At 36.5% G+C, this 17,471-nt stretch overlaps 1 protein-coding gene and 1 pseudogene across 1 annotated transcript in view; one reads left to right on the forward strand and one right to left on the reverse strand.

Moving 5' to 3' along the window:
- Positions 1-17,471, reverse strand: part of SH3BGRL (SH3 domain binding glutamate rich protein like) — a 101,984-nt gene that overhangs the window by 65,444 nt on the left and 19,069 nt on the right. The gene's annotated exons all lie outside the window — the stretch shown is intronic.
- LOC140710847 (large ribosomal subunit protein eL34-like) lies at positions 5,619-16,743 on the forward strand (annotated as a pseudogene).

The following is a 17,471-nucleotide window of genomic DNA, read 5'->3' on the forward strand; positions in this document are numbered from 1 at the left end:
TGTTAAATTATAGCTGCAACAATGCCATCAATAGACCAAAATGTAGAGTAAAATCTAAAGCCAGGCCTACAACTGAAGAAAAGAAAAGGAGGTCTGGTAATCATTTAGTGAATTCAGATATTGCAAATTACAAAAATCTAGTTAAACTAGATAATTCGTTATCCTTATCCTACCCCAATCCACTCCACAAAATATTCTTATCTCCATAAATAATTTGGAAGATTACATTTAAATTATGAATTTTAGCTTTTAGTTTACTTTCAGCAATTTATGTAGAACTGCATGTGATCTCCTAGTGACGTCACCGGTGAGCTTTGTGATCTTGATCAAACTCCTTTTCTCTGACTCAGTTTTATGTATGAAATGAGTTTAGACAAGATCACATCAAAAGTTCCCTTCAGGTCAAAAGTTATTACCATGAATGACGTAAATCATCACCTACAAATATATTTCCTTACTCTAGTGAAAGACAGTACAATCTAAAATACACACTGAAACCAGCAAAATTCTAATCTTCACTCTGTTACTACCTCTCTAAGAATTTCAGGAATAGTCATTTAATATCTATCATTCACTGATGCCGAACTAGCTTCATATAAATTAAATTTCCCTTGGCTTATCTTCTTCTAAAGCTTTGAGAAGAACTAATAAGACAATTATTACACAGCATGCTAATTGCTTTAGATAATGACAGATACGACACACTAGTTTATTCACAAAGATCTTAGGTATAGAAAATCAAGGAGACTTGCTTAAAATCTCCTTTGAGGCAGAAAATCATTGGAATTAGCCTTCAAAATAGGCCTGTGTTTTGTTTCTTCTGCCAAACTATCTCTAGCACTATCTCTATTACATAGTTCACAAGCATTCATTGAGAGATTAAGTCATACTGATAAGTCATAAAATACTGACTCTGCCCAGAGTGATGTGTCTCCCTCACAAAAACAAGCAGAAAGGCACAATTCCTTTGATGTCAAATTAGATATTCTTGAGTTCTGTTCATAGTCCCATCGAAACAACTGCAAAATGAGCAAATCATTGGAAAAACGTCCAATTGTTCCCTATGGAAATATCATCCTCTTTTCATTACTGGCAACATTCTAGGACTGCCTATTTTCAGTTCCCTGTAGTATATCCAGGGAAACTGAGACTAATTTGAATACTGGTGTATTAGTTTCATACTGCCTCTGTCACAAATTATCACAAACTTAGTGGCTTAAAACAACATAAATTTATTATCTGAAACTTCTGGAGGTCAGAATCCTATATGTGTCTTACTGGGATAAAACGAAGGTGTTGACAGTGCTCAGTTCTGTTCTGGAGGCTCTAGAAGAGAATCTTTTTCCTTTCTTTCTTTCTTTTTTCCACTTGCTAGAGGCTGTCTGCATTCCTTAGCTCATGGCCCCTTCCACCATCTTCAAGCCAGAAATATCTATGGAATCATTCCTATTTGGTATCACTCTGATATTGATTTTCCTGTCTCCATCTTTTACTTTATAATGAACTTTGTGATGACACTAGACTCTTCCAAATAGTCCAAGATAATCCACCTTCTTGAAATCATTAATTTAATCACATCTGCAAAATCTCTTTTGCCATATAAGGTAACACATTCACAGGTTCCAGGGATTAGGATGTGAAGATCTCTAGGAGGCTATTTTTCCGTCTACCACAATTGACCCTAAAACTAATAATTAATCCACTGTGATTGCACACAGGTACTCACCTGTGTAAATTCATTCAATGAATTCACCCAGTTAATGTAGTTAGAGTAGGCCATTGATCATAAAAATACTCCTCCCCAGTCTTTCCTACTAGAAATCAAGGGATTTGAAAACCATTTTCCACTTAACCATGAATCAGAAGCACAGCTCCTCCATCACATTTACTCCAGGTGCCATTGCCATCAGAATCTCTCTCAGTCATAAGGAAAATCCAAATACAACACTTGTTTTAATATATACATATATAAATATATGTATATTTATGTTTATATATATTTATATGTATATATAAATTTATATGTGTATATTTATATGTATATATAAATTTATATATGTATATTTATATGTGTATGTAAACTTTGTATATTTATGTATGTATATTTTCATATGTAAATGTTTTACACATATATAATATAATATATAAACAAAATATAATATAAATATCAACATAATATAAATATAAATAAAATATAAATATGTAAAATAAATAAATAGATAAAATATAAATAAAATATAATAAAAACTATATATACACACACACATATATACACACACATATATCCAAGACGGCATTGAAGACTTACACTGAAGGCTTCTGGATTAAACACTTTAAAAATATTAGGGAGGCTCAAATTAGAAGCTGGCAGCCAAGATAGTAAAGGGCATAAAATATATGCACCATACAGAATGTTTGAAAGAACTAGGAACGTTCAGTCTTTAGACAGATAATCAAAAGCTATTTTCAGAAAACTGCAAGGAGATATGACAAGGACCTTATCTTAGGTGAAGGGCTCTAATAGCAAGGAGAAGATTTACTTCAGAATACAAAAATCCCAACCACTGGATAGGTGTTAGAAAGAACCACATTTTGGTTTAATTTTTTTTTTTTTTTTTTTTTTTTGAGACGGAGTCTTGCTCTGTCACCCAGGCTGGAGTGCAGTGGCCGGATCTCAGCTCACTGCAAGCTCCGCCTCCCGGGTTCACGCCATTCTCCTGCCTCAGCCTCCCGAGTAGCTGGGACTACAGGCGCCCGCCACCTTGCCCGGCTAGTTTTTTTTTTTTGTATTTTTAGTAGAGACAGGGTTTCACCGTGTTAGCCAGGATGGTCTCGATCTCCTGACCTCGTGATCCGCCCGTCTCGGCCTCCCAAAGTGCTGGGTTAATTTTAAATCAAATTTAAATCTTTTGTACTAACTAGAGTTGTCTAACAATGGAACAGCCTATCTGAATACCCTATATTAGAGGTGTCAATGGGAGGTGGTTGGCGTTCCAGTCGGTGTGTTTCCTAAACAAAGGAATGAACACACAAGACAACACAAGACAAGACAAACATGGTGGCCGCCTTGAATGGCACGCTCTGCTTTATTTTATACAGTCGTTTGTGGAATGTTGCCAAGTCACAAGACACATTGTTGTTTTTCTGACCTTTCCCTGACTTTCTGGATTTTCAAGATGTTTACACATAAACAAGCCCCCAGGGTCTGCTGTTAGCAGCTGGCTCCTTCTCCTCCCTGTTTGCACGGAAGGAACGCCCTCCTCGTTTGCAAGAGCAGGACTTACCGGGAACGCTCTGCTTGGTTTCCAAGAGCAGGACTTATGGGGAACGTCTCGTTTGCGAGCACGTAGTCCTCTACAGGTTGGGGAGTTGTTGGTCAAAGGACACAAAACTACAGTTAGATAGGAAGAGATCTATTGTACACAGCATAGTGATTACAGTTAACGATGATATATTGTACTATTAAAAAATGATGAGAGTAGATGTTTAATGTTCTTACCGCAGAAATGAAAGCTATGTGAGGTAAAAAGAAACCATTCTTCAGAAGAAAAAATAATGTACTGCCAACACTTAGGTCAAGGTATCATTCTTCTTTCGGAGGCCTGGGATTTATTTACAATATAATTTGTAGTGACCCATAATACTGGTTAACATTTCAACTAGGATCACTGTGTTTTCTTAGTCTTAATTATACAAAATTAATTGTATCTAGCTATTGTGTTATTCACAATAGCCAAGTCACAGAATCAACCAGTGTCCATCAATGGATGATTGGATAAAGAAGCTGTGATAAAAATATACACCATGGAATACTACTTAGCCACGAAAAAGAATGAAATCATGTCCTCTGCAGTAACATGGATGCAATTTCCCATTATCCTAAGTGAATTAACACAGAAACAGAAAGTCAAATACTGCATGTTCCCACTTATAAATGAAAGCTAAACAAGGAATACACATAGTCATGCAGAGTTAAATAATAGGCAATGGTGACTATTAAAGGTGAGAGGGTGGAAGGGGGGTGAGAGATGAAAATTTATCTATTGGGTATAAAGTACACTATTTAGATGATGGGTACACTATGTAATATATCCATATAACAAAACTGCATTTGTACTCTCTAAATTATAAAAAAAAATAATAATAATTTCCTGCTCTATGCTAAAACAGTTATTCCCCTAATACTGAAGATTTAATCACATTTTATTTTTGTTGAAAGATAAAATTAATGTTTTTCCATGGTTAAAGAGCTGGTTAAAAAAAAATAAAATTGGTACTGGAGATGGCAGAGCTCACCTCAGGCTTGAAAGGCTTGAAAGAAGGCCTGAGTGTAGAGTGAAATATAGTCTCTATTTGTCCAGGGTTTTTATGAGAAAGTCATCTTAATTTCACATATCATTCATCAAGCAATTATCTGAATCATCACCTTTTTTTAGAAAAGACTGGGGCTGAGTTAGCTTTTAATCAGCAAACTCCAAGAAGAAATATCACCTTCTTGATGATTTCTCTAGTGACTTAGGGGAAAAAAAAAAAAAAAAAAAAAAAGTGTTCCCAACTCCAGAATTGAGGAAAAAGGACAAAAGACTATTGACAGAAAGAACAACAAAAAAATGATTGAACAAAGGATGATTCATAATCCATTTATTACATACTATGTCCAAAAATGTAGTTTAAGAAAAACGCAGTGGAATCATAAGTGAGGCTCAAAATAAACTTTTTGTACACAACGAAGTTAGAAAATACAAACCATCTTAATCTCACAAGGTAATTGTGACCTGAAATAATGCCTTCTAGTATCTATTCTTGATTTACTCTTAGTATTGCCTCCAATTTTATGGTTTTGGGTTTAGCACATAACTTGTGCCTCAGCTTGTCTTCCTGACTCATAAATTGTGTTTTAAAGAAGTCACATTAGGGTTTTAACCAATTATTTTGGGCTGCTAAGGAAAAAAAAAAAAAAATCCTTTATTTCAAAGAAATTCAAAGTACTTGCTATTAATCACATTTTAAAAATCTAACTACCATTCCTAGGAAGTAGGGTTAAGGTCATTTCTATCTTACCTGGTGACTGGGGTTGGGGAATGGGATGAAACAAAGGTTAACCCATTTCCCTAAGGCCCTTTACGCCCCAATACAGAGTTTCCTGGCTGATTAGCATACTGATGATGACAAAGATTTCTAACAAATTAGCATTAAACTACATTAAAAAGTCGCAGCATTCAGTATAGAGTTCTAAAACAGTGATATTTCTTCTACAACAACAAGCAGTATAATAATTCAAAGTTTTATGGCAAAATTTTTCTGGAAATTGAACCTTTTAAAGCATTGCATTGGGTATTACGTTAGCCATGACATGTAATTTTCTTCATTTATAGCACCATCAACTATCATGAATGAACAACTCCCAATACTTGAGCTTTAGGGAATTATTGATTAAAGAATTTGGCCAGGTGCAGTGATTCACACCGGTAATCCCAACACACTGGGAGGCCAAGACTGGAGGATCACTTGAGACCAGGAATTCAAGACCAGCCTGGGCAACACAGCAAGATCCTGTTTCTAAAAAAAAAAAAAAAAAAAAAAAAAAAAAAAATTAATCAATCAGGCCTGGTACTAGGGAGAGTATTGAGATGGGAAGATTGCTTGAGCTCAAAATTTGGAGGCTGCAGTGAGCTGTGACTGCACCACTGCAATCTAGCCTGGGCAACAGAGCGTGACTTTATCTCAAAGAAAAAAAAAAAAAAAGGAACCTTTAAAATTAGTTTTAATTCAGTACGTCTCAAGTTTCCTATAGGAATATTCCCCTTATCACATGATCTTACAGTGTACTGATCCACAGGCAGGAGCAATACACAGAATGCTTCCTAAAAAGAGAAGAGAGGTAGAAAAGAAAAAAAAAAAAATCAGACTTATTTTAAGTTTTTCAAAACAAAATTGCTTCTTTCAGAACTAAGGCCTTGTTCTCTACAGAGTTGAGTATTTTATTAGTGGGTACTTAGGAAATATATATTAAATTGATAACTACTGGCTTTCCATGTGTTGTACAGTGCTTGATTTCCTCTGCTTCCACAGTTTCAATAATCTGATCTCTCACTTCACCACAGAAAAAAAAAAGGTAAAAAGAAATCCTTCAGTGATCAGCCAGATTTCTGCAATCTCAGACTCAGAGTCTAGGACAATAAAAAATAGAAAGTATTACTGCAGCATATTACCAAAGGAGGTTGTATATTTCTTTCCTTGGAGAATTCACTATGGGAAAATTTATAATAATATTTCTGGGACAGTTCACAAACAGTCCTTACATGGATGGACTAGATGATTTCCCATGATCCCTTCTATACATATGCTTCTAATATTTTATTTGCAATATGTTTGATGGTGATGAAGGTGGGACAGACTAAAAGTCATTCTATACAATGGAGAAGGAACTGCCAGTGTTATGCTCGAGCTTTCTTAATAACAATTGACATTAATAACAAAAAAGAGTAATGTTTTGTTCCATGACCCTTCTACCTAGAAATCATTGTTTTAGTTCACCTAAAGCACCATTACAAAATGTGGAAAGCCATAGTGTTGTTTTAAAAAGAACAACTTTGATGCTAGGACAAAATTTATCCACTAGAGCAACATGGCCCAAATGGATTCTGATGCTTATTAACTCCTGGTAGTAAGACAACCATTTTGCCAGAGTTCAAATGTTTGCAGTGGGGATTGTTACAAATATACTGGGGAGAAAGATAAAGGGGAAAGGTGGAGCAAAAATTATGTTTACTTAGTTAGTAATCTGATGGAAACCTAAGGAGAAATAATTACTTTAGCACTTAGACTTTTTGCCATACAGTTGGCCAAAGGCAAACATTGAGCAGCCACAGCACTGAAAATTCTGGCACAATAGGTGATTCTTATCAAATTTAATTGTAGCAGCAGCATGAATTAACTCCAAAGTAAATAAAGCAGAAGGGGGAGAAGAAGACACATGCAACAATCACTGAAACACCCAGATATATAAGGCAAAAATTATTAGAGCTAAAGAAAGAAATAGACCCTAACACAATAATTGTTGGAGGCTTCAAGACCCATCATTCAGCACTGGACGGATTATACAAACAGATAATCAACAAAGAAATATTAGAATTCATTAGCCCTGTGAAACAAATGGATCTAATAGATATTTACAGAATATTTCATTCAATGACTGCAGAATACACATTCTTCTCCTCAGCACATAGACCATTCTCAAGAATAGACCATATGTTAGGACACAAAACAAGTTGTTAAAAATTCCTCAAAAATGAAATTATAAGAAATATATTTTCTGAACACAATGGAATAGAACTAGAAACCAATAACAAGAGGAATTTTGGAAACTATCCAAACACATGAAAATAAGACAATATGCTCCTGAGTGAACAGTGGGTCAATGAAGAAATTAAGAAAATTGAAAAAAATCTCTTAAATCAATAAAAAGAGAAACAGGATATACCAAAACCTACGAGATACAGAGAAATAAATAGTAAAAAATAAAAGTTTATAGCTACAAGGGTAACTTCAAAACGTTTTTAGAAAAACTTCAAATAAACAACTTAAAGATGCATCTCAAAGAACTAGAAAAGCAAGATCAAATCAAACTCAAACATAGAAGAAAATAAATAAATAAGAGAAGATCAAAAATAAATTAAATTGAAATTAAAAAAAAAACACTAAAAAAGATCAATGGAAAAAAAAGTGGGTTTTTTGAAAAGATGAAAAGAATGGACAAACTTAAACCCAGAATAAGAAAGAAGAGAGAAGACCCAATTAAATAAAATCAGCAATTAAAAAGGTGATATTACAGCCAATACCACAAAAATTGAAAAGATCATTAGAGGCTACTATGAGCAACTATATGCCAATTAATTGGAAAACCTAGAAGAAATTGATAAATTCCTGGACAAATACAACTTACAAATATTGAACCATGGAGAAATCCAAAACCTGAGCAGACAAAAAACAAGTAATGAGAACAAAGCTGTAATACAGTCTCCCAGCAAAGAAATGTCAGGACCTGATGGGCTTCATTGCTCAATTTTATCAAACATTTAAAGAAGAACTAATACAAATCCTACGTCAAAGTATTCTGAAGAACAAAAGAAGGAGGAAATACTTTCAAACTGATTCTACAAGGCCAATAGTACACTGGTACCAAAACTGGACAAAGACACATCAAAAAAGAAAACTATAGGCCAATATCACTGATGAACATTGATGCAAAACTACTCAACAACATACTAAAAAATTCATGAACGCATTAAAAAATCGTTATTCATGATCAAGTGAAATTTATCCCAGGGATGCAAGGATGGTTCAACAGATACAAACCAATCAATGTGATACATCATATCAATGGAATGAAGGACAAAAACCATATGATACTTTCAGATGATGTTAAAAAAGCATTTGATAAAATTCAACACACTCTCATGACAGCAAGTCTCAAAATACTGGGGATTGAAACATACCTCAATATAATAAAAGCCATATATGAAAGAATCACAGCTAGTATAACACTTAATGGGAAAAAAAAAACTGAAAGCCTTTCTTCTAAATCTGGAACATGACAAAGATGTCCACTTTCACCACTGTTATTCAACATACTACTAAAAGTCCTAGCTAGAGCAATCAGACAAGAGAAAGACGTAAAGGGCATCCCAATTTGAAATGAATAAGTGAATTTATCCATCTTTGCAGATGATGTGATATTACATTTGGAAAAACCTAAAGACTTCACCAAAAAATCTCATTAGACCTAATGAACAAATTATGTACAGTTGCAGGATATAAAATCAACACGCAAAAATGAGTATCATTTCTAAATGCCAATAGTGAATAATCTGAGAAAGAAATTAATAAAGTAATCCCATTCACAGTAGTCACAAACATAATAAACTACACATGGATTAACTTAAACAAGTGAAAGCTCTCTGCAATGAAAACTATGAAATATTGATGAAAGAAACTCAAGAAGACTGAAAAAATGTACACATATAAATGTACATATATACGTAAATATATATATATATATAGTTACCTGATGCTTTTGCCTCACAGCTCTTAAAATTCTTTCCTTTGTCTTGACTTTAGATAACCTGGCGACCACGTGCCTAGGTGATGATCTTTCTGTGACAAATTTCCCGAGTGTTCTTTGAGCCTCTTGTATTTGGATGTCTAGGTCTCTAGCAAGGCCAGGGAAGTCTTCCTCAATTATTCCCTCAAAGAAGTTTTTGATTTCTTTCTCAGATTGTTCACTATTGGCATTTAGAAATGCTACTGATATTTGTGTGTTGATTTTTTATCCTGCAACTGTACATAATTTGTTTATTAGGTCTACTGGGATTTTTTGGTGAAGTCTTTAGGCTTTTCCAAATGTAACATCATATCATCTGCAAAGATGCATAAATTGACTTTTTCATTTCAAATTGGGATATATCTATATCTACATACAAATAAATAGATATAGATATAGATATATAAAACCTGTCAGATTAACAGCAGATTTCTCAGCAGAGACCTGACAAGCAGAAGAGATTGGGGTCCTATCTTTAACCTCAGTAAACGAAAACAAAAAAATATATATAAGCTAAGAATTTTGTATCCAGTGAAACTAATCTTCATAAATGAAGGAGAGATAAAGTCTTTTTGAGACAAACAAATGTGGAGACAATTCCCCACTACCAAGCCAGCATTGTAAGAAATGCTAAAAGGAGTTCTAAATCTTAACACATAACCCTGAAATACACCAAAATAGAATCTTCTTAAAGCATAAATCTCAGAGGACCTATAAAACAATAACACAATTTTTAAAAAAGTATTCACACAACAATTAGCATGATGAAAAAACAGTACTTCATCTCTCAACACTAACACTGAATGTAAGTGGTCTAAATGTTTCACTTAAAAAATGCAGAATGGCAGGATGGACAAAAATCCTACCACCAATTATTTGCTGGCTTCAAGAGACTCACCTAACACATAAGGACTCACATGAATTTAAGGTAAAGGGGTGGAAAAAGATATTCCATGCAAATGAAAACCAAAAGCAAGCAGGAGTAGTTATTCTTATATCAGGCAAAACAGACTTTAAAGCAACAAAATTTTAAAAAGACAAAGGGGTATTATATAATGAAAAATAACAGTCCAACATGAAAATATCACAATCCTAAATATATATGCACTTAACACAGGAGCTCTCAAATTTATAAAACAATAACACTAGACATAAGAAATGAGCGACACAGCAAAACAATAATAGTGGGGAAATTCAATACTTCACTGACAGCACTAGACAGGTCATCAAGACAGAAAGTCAACAACAACAACAACAAAAACTGACTTAAAGTATACCCTAGAACAAATGAACTAAACAGATATTTACAGAACATTCTACCCAACAACTGCCGAATATACATTTTTTATCAGCACATAGAACATTCTCCAAGATAGATCATATGACAGGCCACAAAACAAGTCTCAATATATTTAAGAAAATCAAAATTACTATCAAGTTCTCTCTCAGACCACAATGGAATAAGATTGAAAATTCACTCTAAAAGGAACCCTCAAAACTATACAAATACATGAAAATTAAATAATCTTCCCCTGAATGATCTTTGAGTCAACAGTGAAATCAAGATGGAAAGTTAGAAAATTCTTTAAACTGGATGATAATAGTGATACGAACTATCAAAACCTCTGGGATACAGCAAAAATAGTGCTAAAAGGAAAGTTCCTAACATTAAAGGCCTACATCAAAAAGTCTGAAAGCATAAATAGACCATCTAAGCTCACACCTAATGGAACTAAAGAAATAAAAACCAAACCCAAACCCAGCGGAAGAAAAGAAATATCAAAGATCAGAGCAGAACTAAATGAAATTGAAACAAAAAAAAAAATAATAAAGATAAATGAAACAAAAAGTTGGTGGTTTGAAAATATAAACAAAATTGATTGACCATTAGTGAGATTAAGAAAATAAGAGAAGATACAAATAAATATATATAAATAAAATGGCTTTAATCCAAAGACAGACAATAACATGCTGGCAAGGATATGGAGAAACGGGAACCCTCGTACACTCTTGGTGATAAGGTAAATTAGTACAACCACTATAGAAAACAGTTAGAGGTTCCTCAAAGAAACTAAAAATAGAGCTTACATATATGTGATCCAGCCACCCCACTGCTGGGTACATATCCAAAAGTAAGACAATTGATATATCAAAGAGATAGCTGCACTCCTGTGTTTATTGCAGCACTATTCACAATAGCCAAGATTTGGAAGCAATTTATGTGTCCGTTGCCAGACGAATGGATAAAGAAAAGATGGCACATATACACAATGGAGTATTACTCAACTATAAAAAGAATGAGATCCTTTCATTTGCGACAACTTGATCAGCATTTGATATACTGATGTAGGCTTTCCTACAATACAGCTTCTAACAAAAGCAGGCTGTCACGAATCCCTGGTAATAGAATTGTTTACCTTTTTACCAACTTGAATATAACTGGAGGACATTATTTTAAGTGAAATGAGCCAGGCACAGAAAGACAAACTTTGCATGTTCTCACTTATGTGTGGGAGCTAAAAATTAAAACAATTGAACTCATGGAGATAGAGTAGAACCATGATTACCAGAGGCTGGGAAGGATAATGGGTAGGGAGGATGGGGATGGTTAATGGGTACAAAAATATCGTTTGAGTCAATGAATAAGATCTACTATTTGATAGTGCAACCAGGATGACTGTGGTCAACAATAATTTATTATACATTTTAAAAACTGAAAGAGTAGAATTGGATCATTTGTAACACAAGGAAAAGATAGATGCTTGGGTTAATGGATTCTCTATTTATCCTGATGTGATTATTATACATTATGTGCCTGTATCAGAGTGTCTCATGTGCCTCAGAAATATGTGCACCTGTGGTAAATGACAGAAACAGACAATGAAGCCACAAATCTTTAATTTATTATGACTGCAACATTTGGCTTTAATCAGAACTGTATAATAGTCATGTCTTTGTGGAATGTTCCAGTATAAAAAGGAAGTGCAAATTGTGCTTAGGACCTACTTTCCTCACTTTTCTGCACACACAAAAATTAAAAATTGAAAATTAAAACAAAAACAAAGTAAATAAGGCATATTGATACATAGAATACTGAACTAAACTTCAAATCAAACTGTCAGGAATTCTATAACCCTTGGAAAAGAAAGGGGAAAAGCCAAGGAGAGCAGAAAGAGTGACAAACAGAAAACGGTTGAGATTATAAATAAAGGAATGAATACAATTCAGATTTTTATAAGACATAATTGTTTGCACAAAAGATCAAAGCTAGGGTGATCTCAAGGTGAGGGAATTATAGAAAAGTCTAAAAGGCATTTTTTCAGATAATGAAAAAGGGAATTTAGTGGGCTTTGTTCCATAATCCCAGGGTAAATGATAGAAACAGACAATGAAGCCACAAATCTTTAATTTATTATGACTGCAACATTTGGCTTTAATCAGAACTGTATAATAGTCATGTCTTTGTGGAATGTTCCAGTATAAAAAGGAAGTGTAAATTGTGCTTAGGATCTACTTTCCACACTTCTGTCTAGTGAAATGGCAAGAAAATTGGGTAACAGTTCAACTGAAGTAATAAATTATCACTTTTCAGAACTGTCATTCAATAAGAAGATCATTGTCAGGGTGACTGGAAAGGGTAGGCAGAATATATTTGCACACTTGTTGGGGGACAGGACAATGCTAATTTCTGTGAGACAGCTTACCAACAGGCAGGCAGGGAGTCCCTAAAGTACCTCTGCCTTGACTCCCTTCTTATTTGCAGACCATGTAACTTAGTTCCTCAAACTGACATCTCCATACTTTCTCCCTCATTCTGGCTCAGGGAGGAGGCTGAGGAAATCTTTATTCCTGGCCTTTTCTCGTCCTTGAGAACCTAGGTCCAGAGTTTAGTCCAGTGACTGGCAATAAGTATTTTCTGAATGAATGAGTGGATTTGAGGGTGAAAGCAAGATAATTCCCAAGCACAAATCATAGATTCAGAATTGGCAGGACCTATCTACATAATCTATTTAAATTGTCCACCCTGCACAAGGCTCTGCACTTGAACATCTCTGCCAAGTGCTTATATGGTACATGTATGTGTACCTACTATCAAGTTAGTTCAATGTAGAAGTATTGAATGTAGAAGTATGAAATTCTAGGGGAGAGAGTTTATGGAACCAGAGCTCCATAAACTCTCTCCTCTAGAATTTAACAATGTCATTGATATGGAATCCCAAACTTCTGATTTAATTCCATTTACATTTCTTTATTTTCTTTCTTGAATAGTATTCACCAGATCCTAAGTCAGCCCAGAAATCTTAAAGGAAGTGGTATGCCTACCAATTTTCTAACCGTATACTCTTTCCAGCCTCCTAGATTGGCATTAGGAAGCTCCTAGATCCAGAAGCTAGACTGGCATTAGGAAGAAGAGAAAATAAGTGTAAAGTATTAGATCAGTTACACTTTCTTATGACTAAAATAATCCATCCCATAGCCAGAAGTCAAAGTGTAAAAAGCAATATGTTCTTTCCTATTCTGTGAAGAAAGACATTTGTAGCTTGATGAGGATGGCACTGAATCTATAAATTACCTTGGGTAGTATGGCCATTTTCAAGATATTGATTCTTCTTATTCATGAGCATAGAATGTTCTTTCATTTGTCTGTGTCCTCCTTTATTTCGTTCAGCAGTGGTTTGTAGTTCTCTTTGAAAAGGTCCTTGACATCCCTTGTAAGTTGGATTCCTAGGTATTTCATTCTCTTTGAAGCTATTGTGAATGGGAGTTCATTCATGATTTGGCTCTCTGTCTGTTATTGGTTTATAAGAATGCTTGTGATTTTTGCACATTAATTTTGTATCCTGAGACTTTGCTGAAGTTGCTTATCAGCTTAAGGAGATTTTGGGCTGAGATTATGGGATTTTCTAAATATATAATCATGTCATCTGCAAACAGGGACAATTTGACTTCCTCTTTTCCTAATTGAGTACCCTTTATTTCTTTCTCCTGCCTGATTGCCCTGGCCAGAACTTCCAACACTATGTTGAATAGGAGTGGTGAGAGAGGGCATCCTTGTCTTGTGCCCATTTTCAAAGGGAATGCTTCCAGTTTTTGCCCATGCAGTATGATACCGGCTGTGGGTTTGTCATAAATAGCACTTATTATTTTGAGCTACATCCCCAAAATACTGAACTTATTGAGAGTTTTTAGCATGAAGGGTTGTCGAATTTTGTCAAAGGTCTTTTCTGCATCTATTGAGATAATCATGTGGTTTTTGTCTTTGGTTCTGTTTACATGCTGGATTACGTTTATTGGTTTGCATATGCTGAACCAGCCTTGCATCCCAGGGATGAAGCCCACTTGATCATGGTGGATGAGCTTTTTGATATGTTGCTGGATTCGGTTTGTCAGTATTTTATTGAGGATTTTTGCATCGATGTTCATCAGGGATATTGGTCTAAAATTCTCGTTTTTTGTTGTGTCTCTGCCAGACTTTGGTATCAGGATGATGTTGGCCTCATAAAATGAGTTAGGGAGGATTTCCTCTTTTTCTATTGATTGGAATAGTTTCAGAAGGAATGGTACAGCTCCTCCTTGTACCTCTGGTGGAATTCAGCTACGAATTCTGTCTGGTCCTGGACTTTTTTTTGGTTGGTAGGGACGTTGTCTGCAGGCACTCAGAATGGTCCAGCATTTGATATACTGATGTAGGCTTTCCTACAATACAGCTTCTAACAAAAGCAGGCTGTCTCGAATCCCTGGTAATAGAATTGTTTACCTTTTTACCAAGAAGGTTGTGAAAGCACCAAAATCTGCATGTGGTGTGTGCCCAGGCAGACTTTGAGGGGTTCGTGCTGTAAGACCTAAAAATTCTTATGAGAATGTCCAAAACAAAGAAACATATTAGCAGGGCCTATGGTGGTTCCATGTGTGCTGAATGTGTTCCTGATAGGATCAAGCGTGCTTTCCTTATTGAGCAGAAAATCACTGTGAAAGTGTTGAAGACACAAGCACAGAGTCAGAAAGCTAAATAAAAAAATGAAACTTTTTTGAGTAATAAAAATGAAAAGACAAAAAAAGAATAAGGGAATAAGAGAATAAGAATAAGGGAGGAGACCACCCCTCATATTGTCTTATGCCCAATTTCTGCCTCCAAAGAAAGAAAAAGTAAAAATTAAAAGGCAGAAACAAAATCCACAAGCAGACAGCCCGGCGCCACACCCTGGGCCTGGTAGTTAAAAATCAACCCCTGATCTAATCGGTTATGTTATCTATAGATTATAGACAGTATATAGAAAAGCACTGTGAAAATCCCTATTTTGTTCTGATCTAATTACTGGTGCATGCAGCCCCCAGTCACGTACCCCTTGCTTGCTCAATTGATCACGACCCTCTCACACACACCCCCTTAGAGGTGCGAGCCCTTAAAAGGGACAGGAATTGCTCACTTGGGGAACTCGGCTCATGAGACAGGAGTCTTGCTGATGTCCCTGGCCGAATAAATCCCTTTTTTCTTTAACTCGGTATCTGAGGAGTTTTGTCTGTGGCTCGTCCTGCTACATTTCTTGGTTCCCTGACTGGGAAGCGAGGTGATTGGCGGATGGTCGAGGCAGCTCCTTAGGCAGCTTAAGCCTGCCCTATGGAACATCCCTGCGGGGGACTCTGACCAGCCTGAGCATTGCGCATCCTGAGAGCGCTCCTGGGTAGGCATTTACCCCGGTGGGACGCCTCACCAGAGCGGTGTATGGCAGGCCCCCGTGGAGGATCAACGCAGTGGCTGAACACTGGGAAGGAACTGGTACTTGGAATCCGGACATCTGAAACTTGGTAAGACTAGTCTTGAGAACTTGCCCACTCCATTTCAGTGAAAGCGTGGCCTGATCACCCAGGGCGTGCCTCTATCGGCACTTTGGTTTGGTTTTGGTTTTGGTTTTGCCTTGGTTTGAATTGCTTGACAGGACCGGTCTTGGGAACATGCCCACTCCATTTGAGTGAAAGCGTGGCCTGATTATCCACAGCATGCCTTTATCGGCACCATGGTTTTGGTTTTGGTTTTGGTTCTGATTTGGTTTAAATTGCTTGACAGGACTGGTCTTGGGAACTTGCCTACTCCATTTGAGTGGAAGCGTGGCCTGATCACCCACAGTGTGCCTGTACCGGTACTTTGGTTTTTGTTTTTTATTTGACTTGGATTGCTTGATACTTTGGTTTTGGTTTTGACCTGGCTTAGATTTTTTGATACTCTGATTTTGGTTTTGATTTTGGTTTGGCGTAAACTGTAAAAGTGTGTGTGTGCCCTTTTTACCTGTTCTTTGTTTTGTGGTGTGCGTGTGGTGTGAGTGTGGTGTTTTGTCTCGAGGAAACATGGGTCAGGCACAAAGTAAGCCCACCCCACTAGGAACTATGTTGAAAAATTTCAAAAAGGGATTTAAGGGAGACTATGGAGTCACCATGACACCAGGAAAACTTAGAACTTTGTGTGAGATAGACTGGCCAGCATTAGAGGTGAGCTGGCCGTCAGAGGGAAGCCTGGACAGGTTCCTTGTCTCGAAGGTATGGCACAGGGTAACCTGTAAGCCAGGGTACCCGGATCAGTTCCCATATATAGACTCTTGGTTACAGCTGGTTTTGGACCCCCACAGTGGTTATGAGGACAGGCAGCAGCAGTACTAGTAGCAAAGGGACAGTTAGTTAAGGAAGGTCCTCGCTCCACCCACCGAGGGAAGTCAGCACCAAAAGTCCTGTCCGACTCAACACCAGAAGAATCATGGCAGGAATTGGTACCAGCAATATCCCCTCCTTATCAGGAGGAATGGCTCCCCACTCCTGAACCCAGAGCACCTCCACCTCCACCAGATGACCACACCCCTAGACCACCCAGAGTAGACAAGAGAGGAAGTGAAGCCACGGGAGAGGCTCCTCCCTTGGAAGCTCACTTATGGCCCAAGACTGGAATCCAAATGCCCCTGAAAGAGCAGCTATATACTGGAGTAGATGAGGACGGACACACAGTGGAAAGGCGTGCCTTTGTGTATCAACCTTTCACCTCTGCTGATCTCCTCAATTGGAAAAATAATACTCCATCTTACACTGAAAAGACTCAAGCTTTAATTGACTTGCTCCAAACTATTATACAGACTCATAATCCTACTTGGGCTGATTGCCACAAGCTGCTCATGTGCCTCTTTAATACAGATGAAAGGCTAAGGGTGCTCCAGGTGGCAACTAAGTGGCTAGAGGAGCACGTCCCAGCTAATTACCAAAATTCCCAAGAATATATAAGAATTCAACTGCCAGGAACAGACCCCCAAAGGGACCTGAACGAGGGATCAGACATGGAGAAGCTAAGACGGTACGGTGAGGCATTAATAGAAGGTCTAAAGAAAGG

The sequence above is a fragment of the Chlorocebus sabaeus genome, chromosome X (genome assembly GCF_047675955.1).
Source record: "Chlorocebus sabaeus isolate Y175 chromosome X, mChlSab1.0.hap1, whole genome shotgun sequence".
In the NCBI taxonomy this organism is placed as follows: Eukaryota; Metazoa; Chordata; class Mammalia; order Primates; family Cercopithecidae; genus Chlorocebus; species Chlorocebus sabaeus.